The sequence below is a fragment of the Protopterus annectens genome, chromosome 8.part1 (assembly GCF_019279795.1).
Source record: "Protopterus annectens isolate FY-2018-M chromosome 8.part1, PAN1.0, whole genome shotgun sequence".
Lineage (NCBI taxonomy): Eukaryota > Metazoa > Chordata > Ceratodontiformes > Protopteridae > Protopterus > Protopterus annectens.
In genome coordinates, this window is record NC_056742.1 from 135,180,244 (window position 1) to 135,197,419 (window position 17,176).

Here is a 17,176-nt window from a genome sequence, read left to right on the forward strand (position 1 = left end):
AAAGTTTAAGTTGATTGCCTTTACATACAGAATGGCCTTTTAAGCAATATGTTCCAGTGAATTTTAAAGCAATTTATTACAAGTAATCAAGTTGCAGGAAATCAAGAAATCAAGATAAATAACATCATAGCTAAAACATCTGAATATAACAAAGCCATAATTCCAAGTTCATTAAAAAGTCACAAAACAATATAAAATAAGTACCCCCATGTTGGGAGCCATGATATATATATATATATATATATATATATATATATATATATATATATATATATATATATATATATATATATATCAGCTCGCAAACTTTTAAAAAAGTGAAATGCATAAAAATAACAGAAAACTCACATATTCCCCCTCTTGAGTTCCACAGCCTAGAAAGAAGAACATCTCTGATAAAGAAGCTTAAAACTGTACAACTTGCCAACGTTAACCATATGACATAAACCTTTACAACATTTTAAACCATGACAAGACATCACAAATTCAGCTGGAGTGCTCCTGTATCAAAGAGAAGGATGTATTCCATGCCCTGGAAAATAAGGCACAGACCCACCACCCTCAGAAGAAAGTATAGTACTGAGAACAGGGATAAGTTTGTAGTCTTTTTGAATAACCCAGGTTACTAAGCCCTTATGTCTCCTCAGTGCGGACTGTCCCCACTGTAAGTGAACCAGGTATTTGATGCAGAGAATATAGATGTGGGCATTATGTTTATTTATTATGAAGAAGTGAGGTGTACAAAGTAACAAATACCTGACTGAAGTGACTAGCGATTCACTTGATTATAATACTGATCACACTGAACACACTTTTTATCACCACACGAAACTGATGAGTCTGTAATTCCTGAGGTCGGCTGTGGACCTTTTTTTAAAGATAGGGACTACTATGGCCTGCTCCCAAAGTTTGAGGACAAAGCCTGGAGAGTTTTATTTAATATGATGTGAAGAAGGTCGCTGAATTACATTTTAGAGCACTGAGAAAAATTCATGAGATGTTACTACTGAGGCCCATGGTGCTAGTGTTCTTGATTGTGCCTAAGGCTACTTAGTCTGATCAGGAGACATGATCTGGGAGGATTGGCTACCTTCTACTCTAAGATAAAGTGGCTTTACTCATTAGTGTTCTTAAGATCTGAAGCTGTCCCTAAATATCTTCACTGGGATGTTGACGTCTTATGGTTCAAAACATGTTGTCCCACTGATTTCTAATGACACCATTGCCCTAAGGTTTCATCTGAGGTTCTTCATTTAATTAAGGATCACTTAATTATTTGTTTTATACTTTATTTTGCAAGTTTTAGCTCCTATGAGACCTTTGTTGAACAGATTGTCCTCAACAGTATTTTGTCGGCTAGACTGAGCTAGATTTTAATTGCTGGAGGTAGGCCTACAGGTTATATAGAGCCCATTTTGTTCTTACTGCAATATTTATTTCACCTATACTTCAACCACAGTGGGTTTCTATCTCTGTGTATTCCTGTCTAATGAGGACATGGTTTATGATATAGCTATCCAGAAATGTGTAAAATGTTTAGAAATTGTAAGTGGATGAACTATTGAGGGAATTTAAGGTTTGATCTCAGTGTTGCTAAGTACATTAACAATGCTGGAGTAGTGACTACTGAAGCTCTTCCTAAATGCATTAGTACTGCACATGAGATTAGCTTCTATTATGATGTAAAATGTCACTGTAACAGGGTTTGATTTGGGATCATAATAGGGGTGAGCAGACAGATTCTATGTTGGTCAAAACAACATCCAGAATGTTTCCATCCCCTCTCCTCTATTATCCAAGGCAATTACTTTTAATTTAATCAAGTCTGCAGTAGATGCACTTATTAAGGGAATATAATTGTCCCAGTAATTTGAAAGGTGATTAGTCACCCATAATGAATGCTTTATTTTTGATTACTAATTTCTCTAACTTAGTGGGGTATTCTTCAGAATTTTTCAGGGTCATGGGGATGCAGGGACAAATATTCGATGTAAACAGAAAGCCAAAACTGCAATACCTTCATCTGTGTTACTATATCTAGGCACATTTTCAACTCCAGGACTTCTTGCATGCACTTAAATATGGAATAGACTTATGCAACTGATGCCTCTAACACTGACCAGGCATTTACCTACTTCTCCAGGTGTGTTTTGCCAATTCTAGACAAGTATACTCCACTAAGAAAAAATAGTATTTCACAGCTACTTGACTCTCTCCTGAACTCAAGACCCTGACTGTAGAGACTAACAAAATCAGGTTAACCCATTGTAGCACAAGGTGTAGATTATCACTAATTGTTTACAAATTCCTCAGCAAAGTGAAAAGTCTTCATCAGAAGTAACTGCCAATAAGGTCTTCAGGAAAGGTATCTTTCCAGCTGTAAACACTTCTACATTCACTGCTAAAAGGGGAATCTGGTAAGAATGCAAATCCCGCCTGCACATTCAGAAGTGATGATCTCCCACCAAGTTGGGGAATCCTATAACCACCACCCTGTTATAGTAACAGAGACATTGATAGTAGTATTAAGAATAAGAATGAGAAACGAGACAACAGAGGTAAACCATTCTTCTCAGAAGTCACCGGAGAAGAAAATATATATAGTGGTAATAATATGAAAATCAGGTTTCCAGTAACTTATTCTAGTGACATCAGGAGATTTTGTGGGATATTTGAAAATAACTGGAATATTTTGCACTCAGTACCAGAGTTACACAATGTTCTGGAGGATAAACCTAATTTTTCTTTTATAAACAAGAACTCTTTAAAAAGACAGCTCTGTTACAAATCAAGTACTTCAATACAACCTATATCATCACAAAGAATAGGAACATTTCCCTGTAGAAATTGCATGGCCTGCAATTATGTGTATAATAAATCTGTCTTCCAACACCCTACTTTAACTTTCACCATTGAGATTAATTTCTATGCAGATTGTAAAACACATAACTTAGTTTATTTTAGCTTCTGCACTAAATGCTTTGCATTCTACATAGGCAAAACCAGTAGGTGTCGTAAAGAACGATTGCTTGAACACCTGAAGGATATAGCTAACAAAAAAGACACTAGTGCTCTGGCTAAACACATACAAGCAGAGAATTCACAGCATGTTTTTAACTTTATGGTGGTAGAAATTATTAACAAAAATAATAGAGGAGGGGATATTAAGAATGAAGTGGAAGAGGCAGAACAAAAATGGATTCTGCAATTACAGGCAGATAAGCCCCCAGGGTTAAATAGTGCAGCTTCTTTGAAACCCTTTTTGAAATCAAGACCACTGAAACATTGAAGCAGTTTTTATATCTCTGTTTTTTAACATACGAAATGTGTTTTAACAAAAACGTTTTTAAGAAATATTTATATTTCTGTTTTTAATGAATTTGTATGACATCATAGAGTAGCAGCTCTTTGATTGGATATGTTTTGATTTAAATATATTGTCTTGAAGTATGTGAATGAGTCTGAAGAAGCGATTAGTTGTTGAATCGCGAAAGCGCTTACTCTTGTCTTTTTCATTAAAGCTTTATCTTTTTGGAACTTGGAATTTGGAACTTATTCAGCCATGGTCAGTTTGTTTTATTTTATTTTTGCTAATGTTTCTAGTTTAGACAGATGTTTTCTTTAAATATTCCTGTGTGTTTATCTGCATGTTGTTTTATTCTTCCAGATGCATTCTCATTCCATTGCACATTTAACCTGTCATTGCACTTTTGCTTTATTGTTTAAGTAAAGTTTATTCTATTTTAAGGTTTTGTTACTTGTCTTATCATTGCCATTTATTACTTGAGAGGAGAGTTAGCATTTAACACTGTCATTACCAGCTAGCCTAGACTGTTAGGGCCTACTTCCATGGAAAACATTAAGATATATGGTCTCACATTTAATTTAATTAAAAGCAGGAGGAACCCAGAAGTTCCATGACATTTCAGTATGGTATTAGTACTACCAAGCCAGCAAGAAAGTTGTGGGGCCTTTAAGAATTCTGCCAGACTTTCATGGGAATTCTGCGTGTGCGTGTGTGTGTGTGGGGGGGGTGAATAATAGCTTGTATAAAAGGCTATTACCATACGTAAGGGGTACTGGAAGACTCTGTGGTTCACAAAGTGCCTATGTCTTAGGTCAAAGACTCAGCTGTGAAGGTGACCTGTGTGCAGTCTAATCTGGGGGCAGATGTTGACAGCTAATACCTAGGACAGCATTTACTTTGGCACTCTTGGGAGCATGTTGAACTGTGTGACTTGATCATTAATTTAGGCTTGTGTGCACTTTCTTTCTTTCTTTTAATTCAACCTGTTGCGTACAAGTGGTATGGCTCAAGAGCCCATCCAATTGTCACATTTTTGGTGACAGTGACCTTTTGTCTCACATATTTGGTTGGGACTGGTGAGATTCAAACTCCATCTGTGCTACAGCTCATCAGAATACCAAAAAGTTTCACAGTACTAACGTGGCCCTGATTATTAAATGCATGACACAGGTTTTCCATTTACCAGATAAAGTCTTTTAGATATCACTGCTTTCTACATGATGAGGTAACAGCATTCTTTAATCAGATATCTTTCTGCTGTGAAAATGACTCTTTCACAGTTGGGACTACAAGTATCATCCTTCACTCCCACTTCTGAAGCCACAACTGCTGATGCAGTTCATCTAGCTCATATATGGAAGTTAAATCCAACTTGATCTCAACACTCAGACATTAATACACTCAGCTCAGTATATAACAGGATTGCAAGATTCAACTTGGGAGCAGCCTGTGATACCCATCACTGTACCATTTTCTGACAACTTGACTTGACTGGCTAGCCCTATCTGATAGACTTCTCTAGCCAGAAGTTCCTATGTTATCTAACTTCCTTACTGGCAATCCTCTAAACCTTATGTACTTCTAGCACTTTTGTTCTTTGCTTCTCTCCTATTATGTACAAAGGAGGAAACCATACCTTCCAATGTGGCACACATCCATATGGAACTCATTTTGAAGGCAAACAGAATGCATTACTATCTATACCCTTTTTTAGAAGCTTTCCTTTTATACAGAAACAGTTGTGCAAACTGTCAACCAGTAAAGTTCTTAACCCAAAGACCCACCATCTTACATTAAGTATTGTACCTTTATGAGCCCTCTAAGGCAGTTTGTGATGACCTATATTGTCACTTTAATTTTCTGCATAACCACCTGTTCTAAAGATGTTGACATTAGTTCTACTGGTACTTATGAATTTGTACTTGTTCTATCTGTGCACTTTAACACCTATTCCAAGTCTCCCTTAAAAATGGATCATGAGATCAGTGTGATTACTCAGTTAACAAATTTGCAGTAAAATAAAAAAAAAATTAATAAAGCCAAATATACAGTCATCAGTGCTTCTGATAGTTATAAAAGTCTTTATTACCTTTTCTTTATGCTTTGTGCAGAGTGGCCACACCTCCACCAGTCCAATATAGTCTAAAGAAATGGAATTATCCCTTAGAAATTTAGGGATGCAAGGTGGAGCCTTAATCGAGGTTTCATTGTTAATGCTCACCAACTATCTATGCCACCATTCTGCTTAGTATGTGATGGTCTACATCTCTCCCCTTGGAGTTGGGTGTATGTTTAATACATTTTCCACCACCTGATGCCATTTTAGATAAAGTTAATGGACATCTCAAAATTAACAGTTAATAAGAATAATGAAGTGAAGGGGTCTCAACTTATTAGCCAATATCTAAACACTGTATACATTCCTGAGGCCCTCTTGACTCTAGAAGGTACATGGATATACACTAACACTGAATCTCGGTTTAAGAGGCCATATAGAATCTTTCAAATTCTATTGTATCTAATGTCAGTGAGTATATAGTGGTGCAAAAGGAATGGTACAAGATTTGGACAGAGCAATTTAAATATGTTGTGCTTAAGTTAAACTGTACTAGACAGCAACATCATGGTTGTACAAACTGTTGAATTGTTGAGTCTGAAAAACTAGCTAAATAATTCTATGTGCAAAATGATTATTTTTTCATACCATCAATTGTCGCCACTGCATGACAAATTGTTTACTTGCAAATACAACAACAAAAACAGAATTCAGTATCTAGTAGTTAGAACAGAAACTCCTTTAAAACTGGGCCATTTGGCTTGACATGATGAAAAGAGTTCTTGATACTCATGTGAAAAATGGTCTATGGTATAATAATGGAGATTTATTAGCTGTTTTGGCCTGATTGTCAGATGTGCATCACAGATTTCTCCTACCATATCGCCAGTCATGCATGTTCCAATAGCACTACAGAATAAAATTCTGAGGAAGCTGCACAGGATGGAGACCATAGAAGTGATTGTGAATGTACTGACTGGGTGAACAGAATGAGAAGCTGAAATAATTTGTGGTCAAGACATCAGATGGTAAAGTGTATACACAGAATCAGACATTTGCCGAAGATCAGATAATCAGTAGGAGAATGTGCATGTGATATAACATATACCAGAGCATCATGACCACACAGTTGTAATCCCCATGGATTTTCATACTGGTGTTTTGTTAGGGAAAAGGTTTTGATAATAGTTTTGTTCCACTGTGAAGAAATACATAAGTAAATGAGATCAGTTTTTCTCACAAGAAAACAACATTTAAATTGCTATACTCTACTCATATTGATACACATTTCCAGATTAAGCTTTGGCATCCCAAATTGAAAGTAACCAAAACAAATACAATTTAAACAGCCACATTTTATATGGACATTTGTTAATCTGTTAAAAATGGGGAAAACTGCTCAATGCCCAGATTAGCTTACTGGAACTAAATGAACTTTTAATATATCAGGCACCAAGAAATCAGTGCCAAATTTTCTTATTTGGCACTACTGTGCATCAGGGTGCAAGGAATAGTGGACAGCTCCGCAAACCAGAACCATTCAGCATTGCATTTATTTATTTTTATTTTACATTTGTTGACTGGGTTAGTACGACCAGGCCTTGTGGCTCATTTTCAGCGGAGACCCGGGGAGAAAAGCTCCAGAATAATATACAACTTAATGATAAATCAGAAATAGGAATTAGATACAAGTTAAAAAACAAGCATTCACCAGCTACATACAAAATGAGTGTAGATTTTACAATGTTAGTTGATAATGAGGATATATACATAGGTAGTATAATATTCGTGCAAACAAAATGTATAAGACATTCAGGCTAATAAGGTTTCAATGTGGGAGAGAGTATAGGGACAGAAGTGAGGAGTATGAGAGATAAAGTAAAAGGAGGTAAAAAGGCTAAAACTAGAATCTAGGTTGTTAGGGAAAGGGGTAGTAAGATTATGCAAGAAAAGAGGGAAGGTGAGAAGTTATAGAGGAGGAGAGTATAGGAGAGAGGGGAGGGATCTAAAACAAAAGACTGGGTTTACCACAGTATGACCTAACCCAAGTTAGTGAATGCCTACCTTTTTGAATATAATCAGCTAAATTGTAAGCCTAAATCTTATATTGCATTGTCTATTTCATGTGTATTGTGTTGGTACTGAAAATGTAGCTCTAGAGAGCAGACAACTGCTCTATGCTGCCTCCCCCCTCGGTTATAGGTTACTATTCTACTTCAGAATATATCAGGCAAGTTAGAAGCTATTGACTAAGTGCACTAATAAACTTAAAATGCTACCACTGACACATTAATTGTTAAAGCAAAAAAAGAAAAGTCCGTTTCTCATATAGCCCAATAAACAATGCATTTTCTACAGGAATAGCAGAAATCAGAAATTAAAAAAAGAAAATGGCAGTGAAACCTCTAGATTTTGACTCTCAAGCCAGGAGGAAAGTATAAGATTTCCAGGGATCCTGGAAGGCAGGCACTTGGAACATGGTTTAGAGAAGTATGTTTATATAACCTTTGGGCTCTTGACAGGAATTATGAGAGAAGAGGCTATGTATCTTCTGATCTTGGTTGATGCCACCATACTGTTTGTGTTGTCTAAGACCCTGCTATTCCCTGTCTAACTGTAATTAAGCTATCCAAATCTAAGCATAAGAATCTGCTGCTGAACCCTACTTATGCAGAAGAAAATATTTATGATATACCCAGCAATGATCTTATTCCATATATTGGGAAATATCCTTTGCTACACCAAAACATCTATTATGGTTTAAGCAAATAAGCTCATGAGTTATTTAAATTCTGCATGCTGCTTGCATTGACAAACTGATCTGTACACATTTTCACAGATGATGGTCTTGTATGTGCATCTAGAAATGAAGGAAGTAGATAATTAGATAACATTACCTGAAATTTGACATCAACACTGAAACTAAAAATATGTTCTCAGATATATTGAATGCTATATGCAAATGTATAAACATTTCCCCAAGAATGCAGCATGACCGCACTTCACTTCAGAAGACAGCTTACCCAACCCTGCCTGATCCACACTGCTCCTGTCCACACTGTCTTACAAAATTTTACAGAGCACTACTGACACTCCCTCAGGTACAAACTGTATGTCAAACTTTAAACCTGACAGTACTTCCCCCATAAATACCTATTTTTCAATTTTTTTTCACTTACTTGATGACATTAATAAATTTCACTGTAATCTACCTCGGATGGATCTTATTGCTACAGCTGTTGCCTATGTCTCTGACTTCTACTCTCACTTAAATAGTTGTCACATTATTACTAATTAACTAATAACAGTTCCAGTCTACACCAAATATAGTGAATTTAAAAACAAACACCTATGGTGGAATGCCCATATGACTAAATTATAGAAGAAGAAAAACAAATTGCTTAATTCTTATAAAAGGTCTCATTGTACCTTAAAAGCAAACTTAAGCAAACTCAGAGAGCTTAAAGGAACTGCTCAGAGCTGTATATGAACTTATAAACAGCCACTAAAACCCAAAATAACTAGAAATCTTTAAATATGGCATGAAATTAAGAACAGATACCCAATAATGTGCATAGCTAGTCCACAATAATAATGTACTCTCTGACTCAAATGAAATAGCTAGATGATAAATTTAATATTTATTTTACTTCACTTGCAGTTATAGCTATTCCACAGACTCCACAGTCCCAACCACCCCCCCCTTTAACTACTATGGAACAAGTTCTCTTGTCCTGCTCAAAAGCTAAGAACACCTCAACCATGGGTCTTGATAATACACCAGACTGCCTAATTATCAGTGTCAAATACAGCCTATCTGAACCCCTATTTAGTCTCCTTAACTTAAGTATTTCTACTAGTCACATTCCTGAAGACCAGAAAACAGATATTAAGGTCATTACACAAAAGTGGCCCAAAAATGGAGCTTGGTAACTGTAAACCTATTACTCTCACTAGCCACATATGTAAAACTACGGAGTATAGTATCTCAGACATCATTAATCTGGACATTGACAATTTCTTAACCCTGGACTCTCATCAATTAGACTTTGTCAAAGGAAGGTCTTGCCTCTTTAACCTCATTAAATTATTTGAAAAAGTAACTGAAGCAATGGATAGTGGTTATGCAGGATATGGACCTGGCCAAGACCTTTGACACCATTCTCAATGCAGGCATTATTGACAGACTTGCAAATCTCACTATAAACCCATATGCTGTGCAGATGTTAGCTAATGGTTATCTGGAAGAACCCATGTGGTTAGAGTCGCAGGTTCCACTTCAGACAGGAAAAAAGTTATCAGTGGTGTACCAGAGGGCTCAGTGTTGGACCCTGTCTTATTTGGCAACTATTTACCAGACCTTAAGGCCAATGTTCCTGACCTATGGTTATGTAACTTTGCAGCTGACTGTCAATTAGGGGTAGTTATTTGATCCTCCATAGACTGACCTATGTTGGATCAATTGTGAATGTTTTTTTCATTAAAAGGTTCACATCTAAAACCCTGGGTGAGTTAAAAAGAATCCCCCCATGCACCTGTGTGTGTGTTTGATTATTGGTTAATTAATTAAATAAACATGCTAGTAGGAAGTCACATTTTCAGTGGTGTGCTGGGATGACAGCTGAAACCAAACATTTGGAGTAATAAATAATATAATACATATACAAAAATATAATATAAGATTCTAAGTACACAAGAAACATATAATATATACATATAAATTGATTAATGTATGTCTGAAATAAGAAAATCCAAAATAATACAATCCTGGAGCAAGTTAAGAATATCTCAAGCTGAAGAGTTAAATCCATTTGGTGGATCAGGACTGACTGAATGAGATTCATTTAAAAAGGAACTGAACAGACATCTAAAACATTTAGATAATTTCCTTCCTGTAAACACAAGACTTAATTATAATGTCTAGTAAAAGAGTGTTTTTGAAAATGTTGAAATCTAGTCTACTTCCTGAAGTTCCACTAATGAACAGTTAAATGTAATATAAGCTCTGTTTATGTTTGCATGGAAAATAAATATCATCTGATTCCCAATAATCACTAATTATCCTTCCCTGCATCTATCTTCTAAACCAATTGTCATGGTGAGGACGACAGAAGTAGCATGTTGAGCAGAGAAGACCAGACTTTCCTATCACCAGTAAGAACTTCTAGGTCATTTCTGGGATCTTTAGGGACTTCCCAGGTTCATAGGTAAGTGCTAGGCTAGCTGCCCTTGTGTGCCATTTTGAACCTAGCCAATTTCCCTTTCAAAGGTGAGAATCAAACCTTGTGCCTGTAAGGTAAAGACCTTAACCATTATGACAATTACCTTCCAGTGTGGGTAAACTGAGAGATCTGTTCCTTCCAACATGTCCTGGGTCTAGGACCCTCCTCCCAATGAGCAATATCTGGTACTCCTCCAATGACAGACTCTCAGGAGGCATTTATAAGGTTTTCAACTATCTCATCTGACTCCTCTCAACATGAGGGGATATTGTCTGTACTTCAGGATCCTCCTAAATAACCAAGGTCCTCACTCTGTCATACAAATAAAGAACCTAATTTCTTCTACTTGTATGCATGACTTCATCATCTCAGTCACTGACAAAAGCTCATGTCCAGAGGTAAGGCTGACCAGTAAACTAAGAGCTTCATCCCAAGGCTCAGCTCGCACTTCTCCACCACACTCCCATATGATGCCTACAGTAATGCTAATGCTGTATCCATCTGCTAATCAATCTCCCAATCCCATATACAATCACTAATGAAAGACCTCAAGGTCCACACCTGAAGAAACAGATCCACTCTTTAACAGGGCAGAGCCCTGACTTCTGATTATCATTTCATCAGTGAATCACTCCTGTATATGCTGGAGATCAGTCACTCAAGGCTAATAGACATCACCTTCTGCAAGCAATAAAGAAGCCACTATCACATCACCTGACTAGTTACTCTTCAAACCTTGGCTGTTCCTTCATATCTTGTCCATGAAAATCACAAAAGGGAGGGGAGACAAAACATACCCTTGGCAAAGTCATATGCCCACTTTAAATATATTCAACTAAAAGTCAGGGGTGCACATATAACTCTCAGTCCTCAAACCCATTGACCAAATGACAGCAGCAATCCTGGGACTCCATACTGTTGTGACATTTCCCAAAAGACATTTTAGGATTCAGTCTGATGCTGGCACACCCATACTAGGTGAGAAGGGAAGCCTGTTTAGTTCACTGCAATAGTAACACCCACTGACTGCTAAGTGTTGCAATATTAATAACACCTAGCAATGGGTGGGTGATCACCTGCAGAAAGATCCAACAGGTCTGTGCTGCACTGGCAATGTGTAGCTTCACCAGAAAAGGATGTGTTGTATCACAGTACACCTACCTCTAAGTAGCAACAACTGTGGGGCCTGTAAGCCACCAAGGTGGACAGATTAGGGAATTCCATAGGATCAGCATACTGCCCCACTCACTAGCACCTGGCTGTCCCCTCCTGGGGGTAAAAGTGGACTGATAAGGCTCTGAAGATGGGGAATGAATGGGTTGGTGGGCTCTAGCCCTATGGGGGGAATGGCTGGTTCTCACCCACAGGAGGAACAAATAAACCAATAGGGCACAGCCACTGGACAAATCTTACTGACTAAAAATAAAAATTCTAGGATATATGGTCATAAGCTCTTTCCTAGTCCCCAAAATACATGTAGACAATACTAACAAAATCATGTGACTTCTCCAATACCTGTGTAAGGGCAAAGAGTTGATCCACTGTTTTCATGGTGAGGATAGAGTCCACATTTTAATGACCCATTTATTAAGTCATGTTCCCCTTCTATTTCCAGACATATGTTTTTCCAGGGAGTGTAGGGAATAGGACCCCCGTGTAACTGGAACACGCCTTCCTGTCACCCTTTTTCAAAAACGGAAAAAAGAAGTCAGGTCTAGTATCCCATCTGTGACACACAGGATGACAGGACTAACAAAAAAACAGAGTACAAAGGATTAATCCAGATAAAATCACTTAAGCTATCAGATCTAGGAAACTCTCTCTCTCTCTCTCTCTCTCTCTCTCTCTCTCTGATGCCCTCCCTGTGGGTGGAATAAAGACACCTTGTTGAAGTTTCAAGCAGTTTATTCAGCTAGGAAGGCAGATGGAAGAGTGCCCCTGTTCTAATCAAAACCTACAGGCCTGTTTTCCATAGTAAGAACCTCAAGTCAGCCAGAAGATCTGATTCAAATGAAGAAAGTATTAGCTTTTCTAGCACAAATGTAAGATCTCAAGGAGGAGCCACTGGTTTTCTTGAAGGTCTACTATGCAATACCCCTTTCAAAAACATTTTGACATCAGAATGGCTTGTAAGAGGGGGATCCATGGGCAGATGCTAAAATGGCTGACACATCATCCTTAACAGAGGAGTAAGACAGGCCATAGGAAAGTAACACATACAAATCTTGTAAAAACAGAGAAATATGAGCCCTAAATGGGTGCTGGTTATGTTGTTGGCACCAAACAGAAAACCTTTTTCAATTTACTAATATATGATTTTTTAGTAGCAGGCTTTCTTGCATACATTAGTACCTGCTGCACATCCTCAATAAAAAGGTACCGAAAAGATATTAAGACCCTATCATCAAGGTGGTCAATTGAAGTTGTTTGGGGTCAGGATGTATCAAACACCCCTGTTCTTTTGTGAGAAGTTCCAGTCTGTGAGGAAGCTGGTGGCAACTGCCCCAAAAGAAGGGAAAACAGCTGTTGCCTGGGTCAGACGGAAGTTACCACAATGATCTTGGGAGATTCCTCCTGAATTTTCAGAAGTACCCTGGATATCAGGGGAACGGGTTGAATAGCATACAGGAATATTCCTATCCAAAGAAAATGCAACTGTCTTCCAGGTCTTCTTGCATGGAGTCCTGGAGCAAAATTTTGCCAGTTGATTATTCAGAGAGGAGGCAAACAAGTCTACTTGAGGAAATCCTTAAAGATGGATCAAAACTTGGAAGACTACCAAATCTATTTTCCATTCATGAGGGTCTGCCATGGTCCTGATCAGCTTGTGTGCAATACATTTTTTTCTCTGATGGAGATTGAAGGATGCCTATAAAGTGAGATTGTGCTGTAAAGCTAAATCGTGTGCTAAAATGGTTTGTCTGCATAGGGGATAAGACCTGCTTCCCACTTGTTTACGTACCACATTACTGTGGTATTGTCTGTAAAACTTGAAAAGCTCCTGAGTACCAAAAGTGATTCAGAGAACTGAGTGCCTTAAAAAGAGCAAGCAGCTATTTTATGTCCATGTGCTTGCAATTGTCTTTGTTGTCCCAGATACCTTGAACTTGTATCCCCTTGACACTGCCCCCACGCAAAATCTGGGGCATCTGTGGTGACTGACTGCTTTTCAGTAGGTGGGAAACTTTTACCCCCTTGGCACTACCCCCAAGCAAAATCTGAGGCATCTGCGGTGACTGACTGATTTTGAATAGGTGGAGAAAGACCTGGATCCAGGGATATTTGATGTCTCTACCAACTGTTTTATCTTTTAACAAATCTCAGAACTGGAATCTGAAAAAAATAATGGGTGTTGGTACTGGGACAAACGACACTTCAGACACCTTTGCATATTTTCTCAAGTGGAGTCTTGCCAGATTTATCATGAGAAACATTGATGTCATGAGACCTAGAATCTTAAAGTATTCCCCTCATAGTGACTAATGTCTGTGTGGAAAACTCCTGGAATAGATTTAAATATATATCTATTTTTTGCTGTTGAAGAGAATTTCTTTGTACTGAGGTGTCTAGCATATACCTCACGAACACAATCCTGTGTAAAGAACTCAAAAAGGATTTTTGAATGTTCTCTTGGAATCCCAACTTAATCTAGGAGATCTCTCACCCAAATTAGATTCCTGACATTTTGAAAAAGACTCTGTAAGGATAACCAAGCCATCTAAATATGGAGAAATGTGGATACCCTGTAGCCTGCGATGAGTTATAACTGGAGCTAGATGCTTTCTCAACACTCTTGGACCAGTGGATAGTCAAAAGGGTAAGGCAGAGAACTGATAGTTCAATGCAGACACAAAACATTAAGAAACATCTGAAGTCTGAATGCATAGGAATGTAATAAGCATCTTTTAAATCTAAGGTTAACAAAAAACTGAGATGAGGAAGAATAGGTAGTAGACTGTGAAGTGAAAGAACTTTGAACTTGGGCACTATCACATACTACTTTAGGAAAGAAAGGTCTAAAACTGGTCACATGGTTTTGTTTGGCACCAAAACCATTCTTGAATAAAACCATTTTCCCACCTGGGGAAGAGGAACAGATTCTATTACCCCCTGAGACAGTGTGTGCTGTATGACAGGAGGGAACAGAGAGGTTTGGTTTGCTGGATATAGAAGACATCTCATCATATTCTTATCCAGATTCAATTTCCTGAATTGCTTATCAGAAACTAATTGATAAGAAGTGGCAATAGTCTACAGACAGCCTAGAGCCAGACTTAATAAACTACTCCTGTCCAGTGAAACTGGAGCAGGAGAAGATGCATGTTTAATTGTCTGTTTCTTTTTGAGAGGAAAGATAAGGCAAACAGGATTATTAAAATCAATAATAGCATTGCTGGTGCTAGGTACAACATTCTGGCTAAATAGGGAAACCTTCCCATCCCCTTTTCCTAAAACTGATAAGTGTGGCTCTCCCTTGCTCACTAAGGGAACCCGAACAGCCACAGAAGACATGGCTAACTCCCGGTCCATAGTGTCTGTTTGCACAACAACAGAGTCACCCATCTGCAGCTTTGGAAAATTATAGCCTGCTGAGGTGGCAAAGGCTGTTATGTTAACTATTTCTTTTCGTGGCTGAAAGAAGGATCCCACGGGACCGGTAGTTTGTTCCACAGTCAAGCTGAAAATGGTGCTTCTTCCCTGGGGAAACGAGCACAAACCGGTAAAACTTTCAAAGCAGTAAAAAGTATAAAAAAAACAGTAAAAAAACACAACACACTTTACTAGCACAAACTTTTAAACTGTCAGAAAAGTATGCCCCCATTTAAAAGTACAGTAATGTTTCATGACGGCCAATAAAAACACATATTCCTAGACTAAAATATATCTTCCTAAACAGAAAAGTAAGTTTAAACATAAAAAATAGTATGTGGAGTGTTTTACTAAAGGGAACTTATGTGCCCAGCAATGGAACAGCCAAGCTGACCGTTGATCCTTGAAAAGTCCTCACAGCAACACTCTGTTCAGCAGCAGGAAAGCTCCGAAGGGCTTGGTGCTCAAACCTGTCTTTTGGTCAGCTCACCTTAAGCTGACTAATGGTTTGGGCACATGGAAGATGCCCTGAAGTTTGGGAAGCTGGCCATCTGTTATATGCTAGGCAGGATATAATCCATAGAGCTTAGGCTACTGCAGCAGTGATTGATATGAAGAACATCTTGGAATAATATATGTGGATGGCAGTATAATGATTGCTGATCCCGAGAGTTACTTACCCCCTCATAAGACAAGTTGGATAGTGAAAATGATGGCCAGAGGTCAGCTAATGGGAGGAAAAGACAAAAACACAGATTAACATATCTGAAGCTCATACCTCACAGCTGTGCTGATTTGTTTGGCTCTTTCCAAATTCTGGGTTTAATTAAGCCTCCTTCATGAATTTCCTACTTGTCTCTCAGAATTTTTACAGAGCTGCAGGTGCAACAAATGCATTCCAGTCATAGAATGTATCAAAAATAGGTACTATTGTCTTAAGAAAATATAATTTTATGCAGCTTCTCTGCTTCCTCTGTTTCATTAGTTTTATGTTACTGTTTATGGATCCTGAAATGATACCATCTCACCAGTTGCTGCAGTAAAATTGGAGCTTATAGTTCAGTTGACTGGTTGTCAAACTACAGGCAAGGGGAAGAACTTTGCACATAAAAAGAGACTTGAGGAAGGTAAAAAAAAAAAACATTGTACCTAATTAAGAACACTGTTAGTAAGAGGTCACAAGACTTGCAATTCACATTTAATTTATTAATTTATTTTGTGCAAGTCAAAGTATGAGCTTGTAAGGTCAAGTCATAGAATGTCCACTATTTAATTTACTTGCCAATTAGTGAAACTTTCAAACCAAGCAGCCATAGGTATTGTCTTTAATGTTGTGGGTGATGCCTGAGTTCTAATGTTATCTCACATTAGACTTACACTGCGGTAAGTACAAGAGTGCCTTGAGTGTGAGATCAATGTACCGTTTGGTGCAGTATTCACTACAATACCGTCTTGTTATTTTCTAGTCAAAAATATTAGACTGTGTGATTTACAGGCTGCAGCTTTTGGTGACCATAAGATCACTGAAGAAGTACTGGATATGGCCCCATACTGAAAAATAAGTTGTGTTCCTTTACAAACAGAACAGAACATGATTCCTACATCTGTTTATGAAGCAAATATAAGGTTATATAATATGGATGCCACATATCAAAGACTGCATGTAATTTATGTCGCTAGCTCTCTTTTCCTTTGCTCAAAAATCAGGGACAAGGCCTAAAATAATAGGGAAATGGCAATGGCCCCAAATCAATTTACTACTTGAATGCACTCACTAAGTTAATAGAAAAACAGGTTTTGCATTAGCACTCAATTTTACGAACAATACCTATTTAATATTCTTCCACACAACTCTCAGAATTATTATTTTTATTTTTCGCTTTTTTCATTGGTTCTCTCTCCAAATTTTTTTTTTTCCTACACTACAGTCTCTGGTTTACCCCTTTAGAATGCAGACAGAAGGGGACACAGTCACATATCTTGCTGAAAAGTCACGTGGGG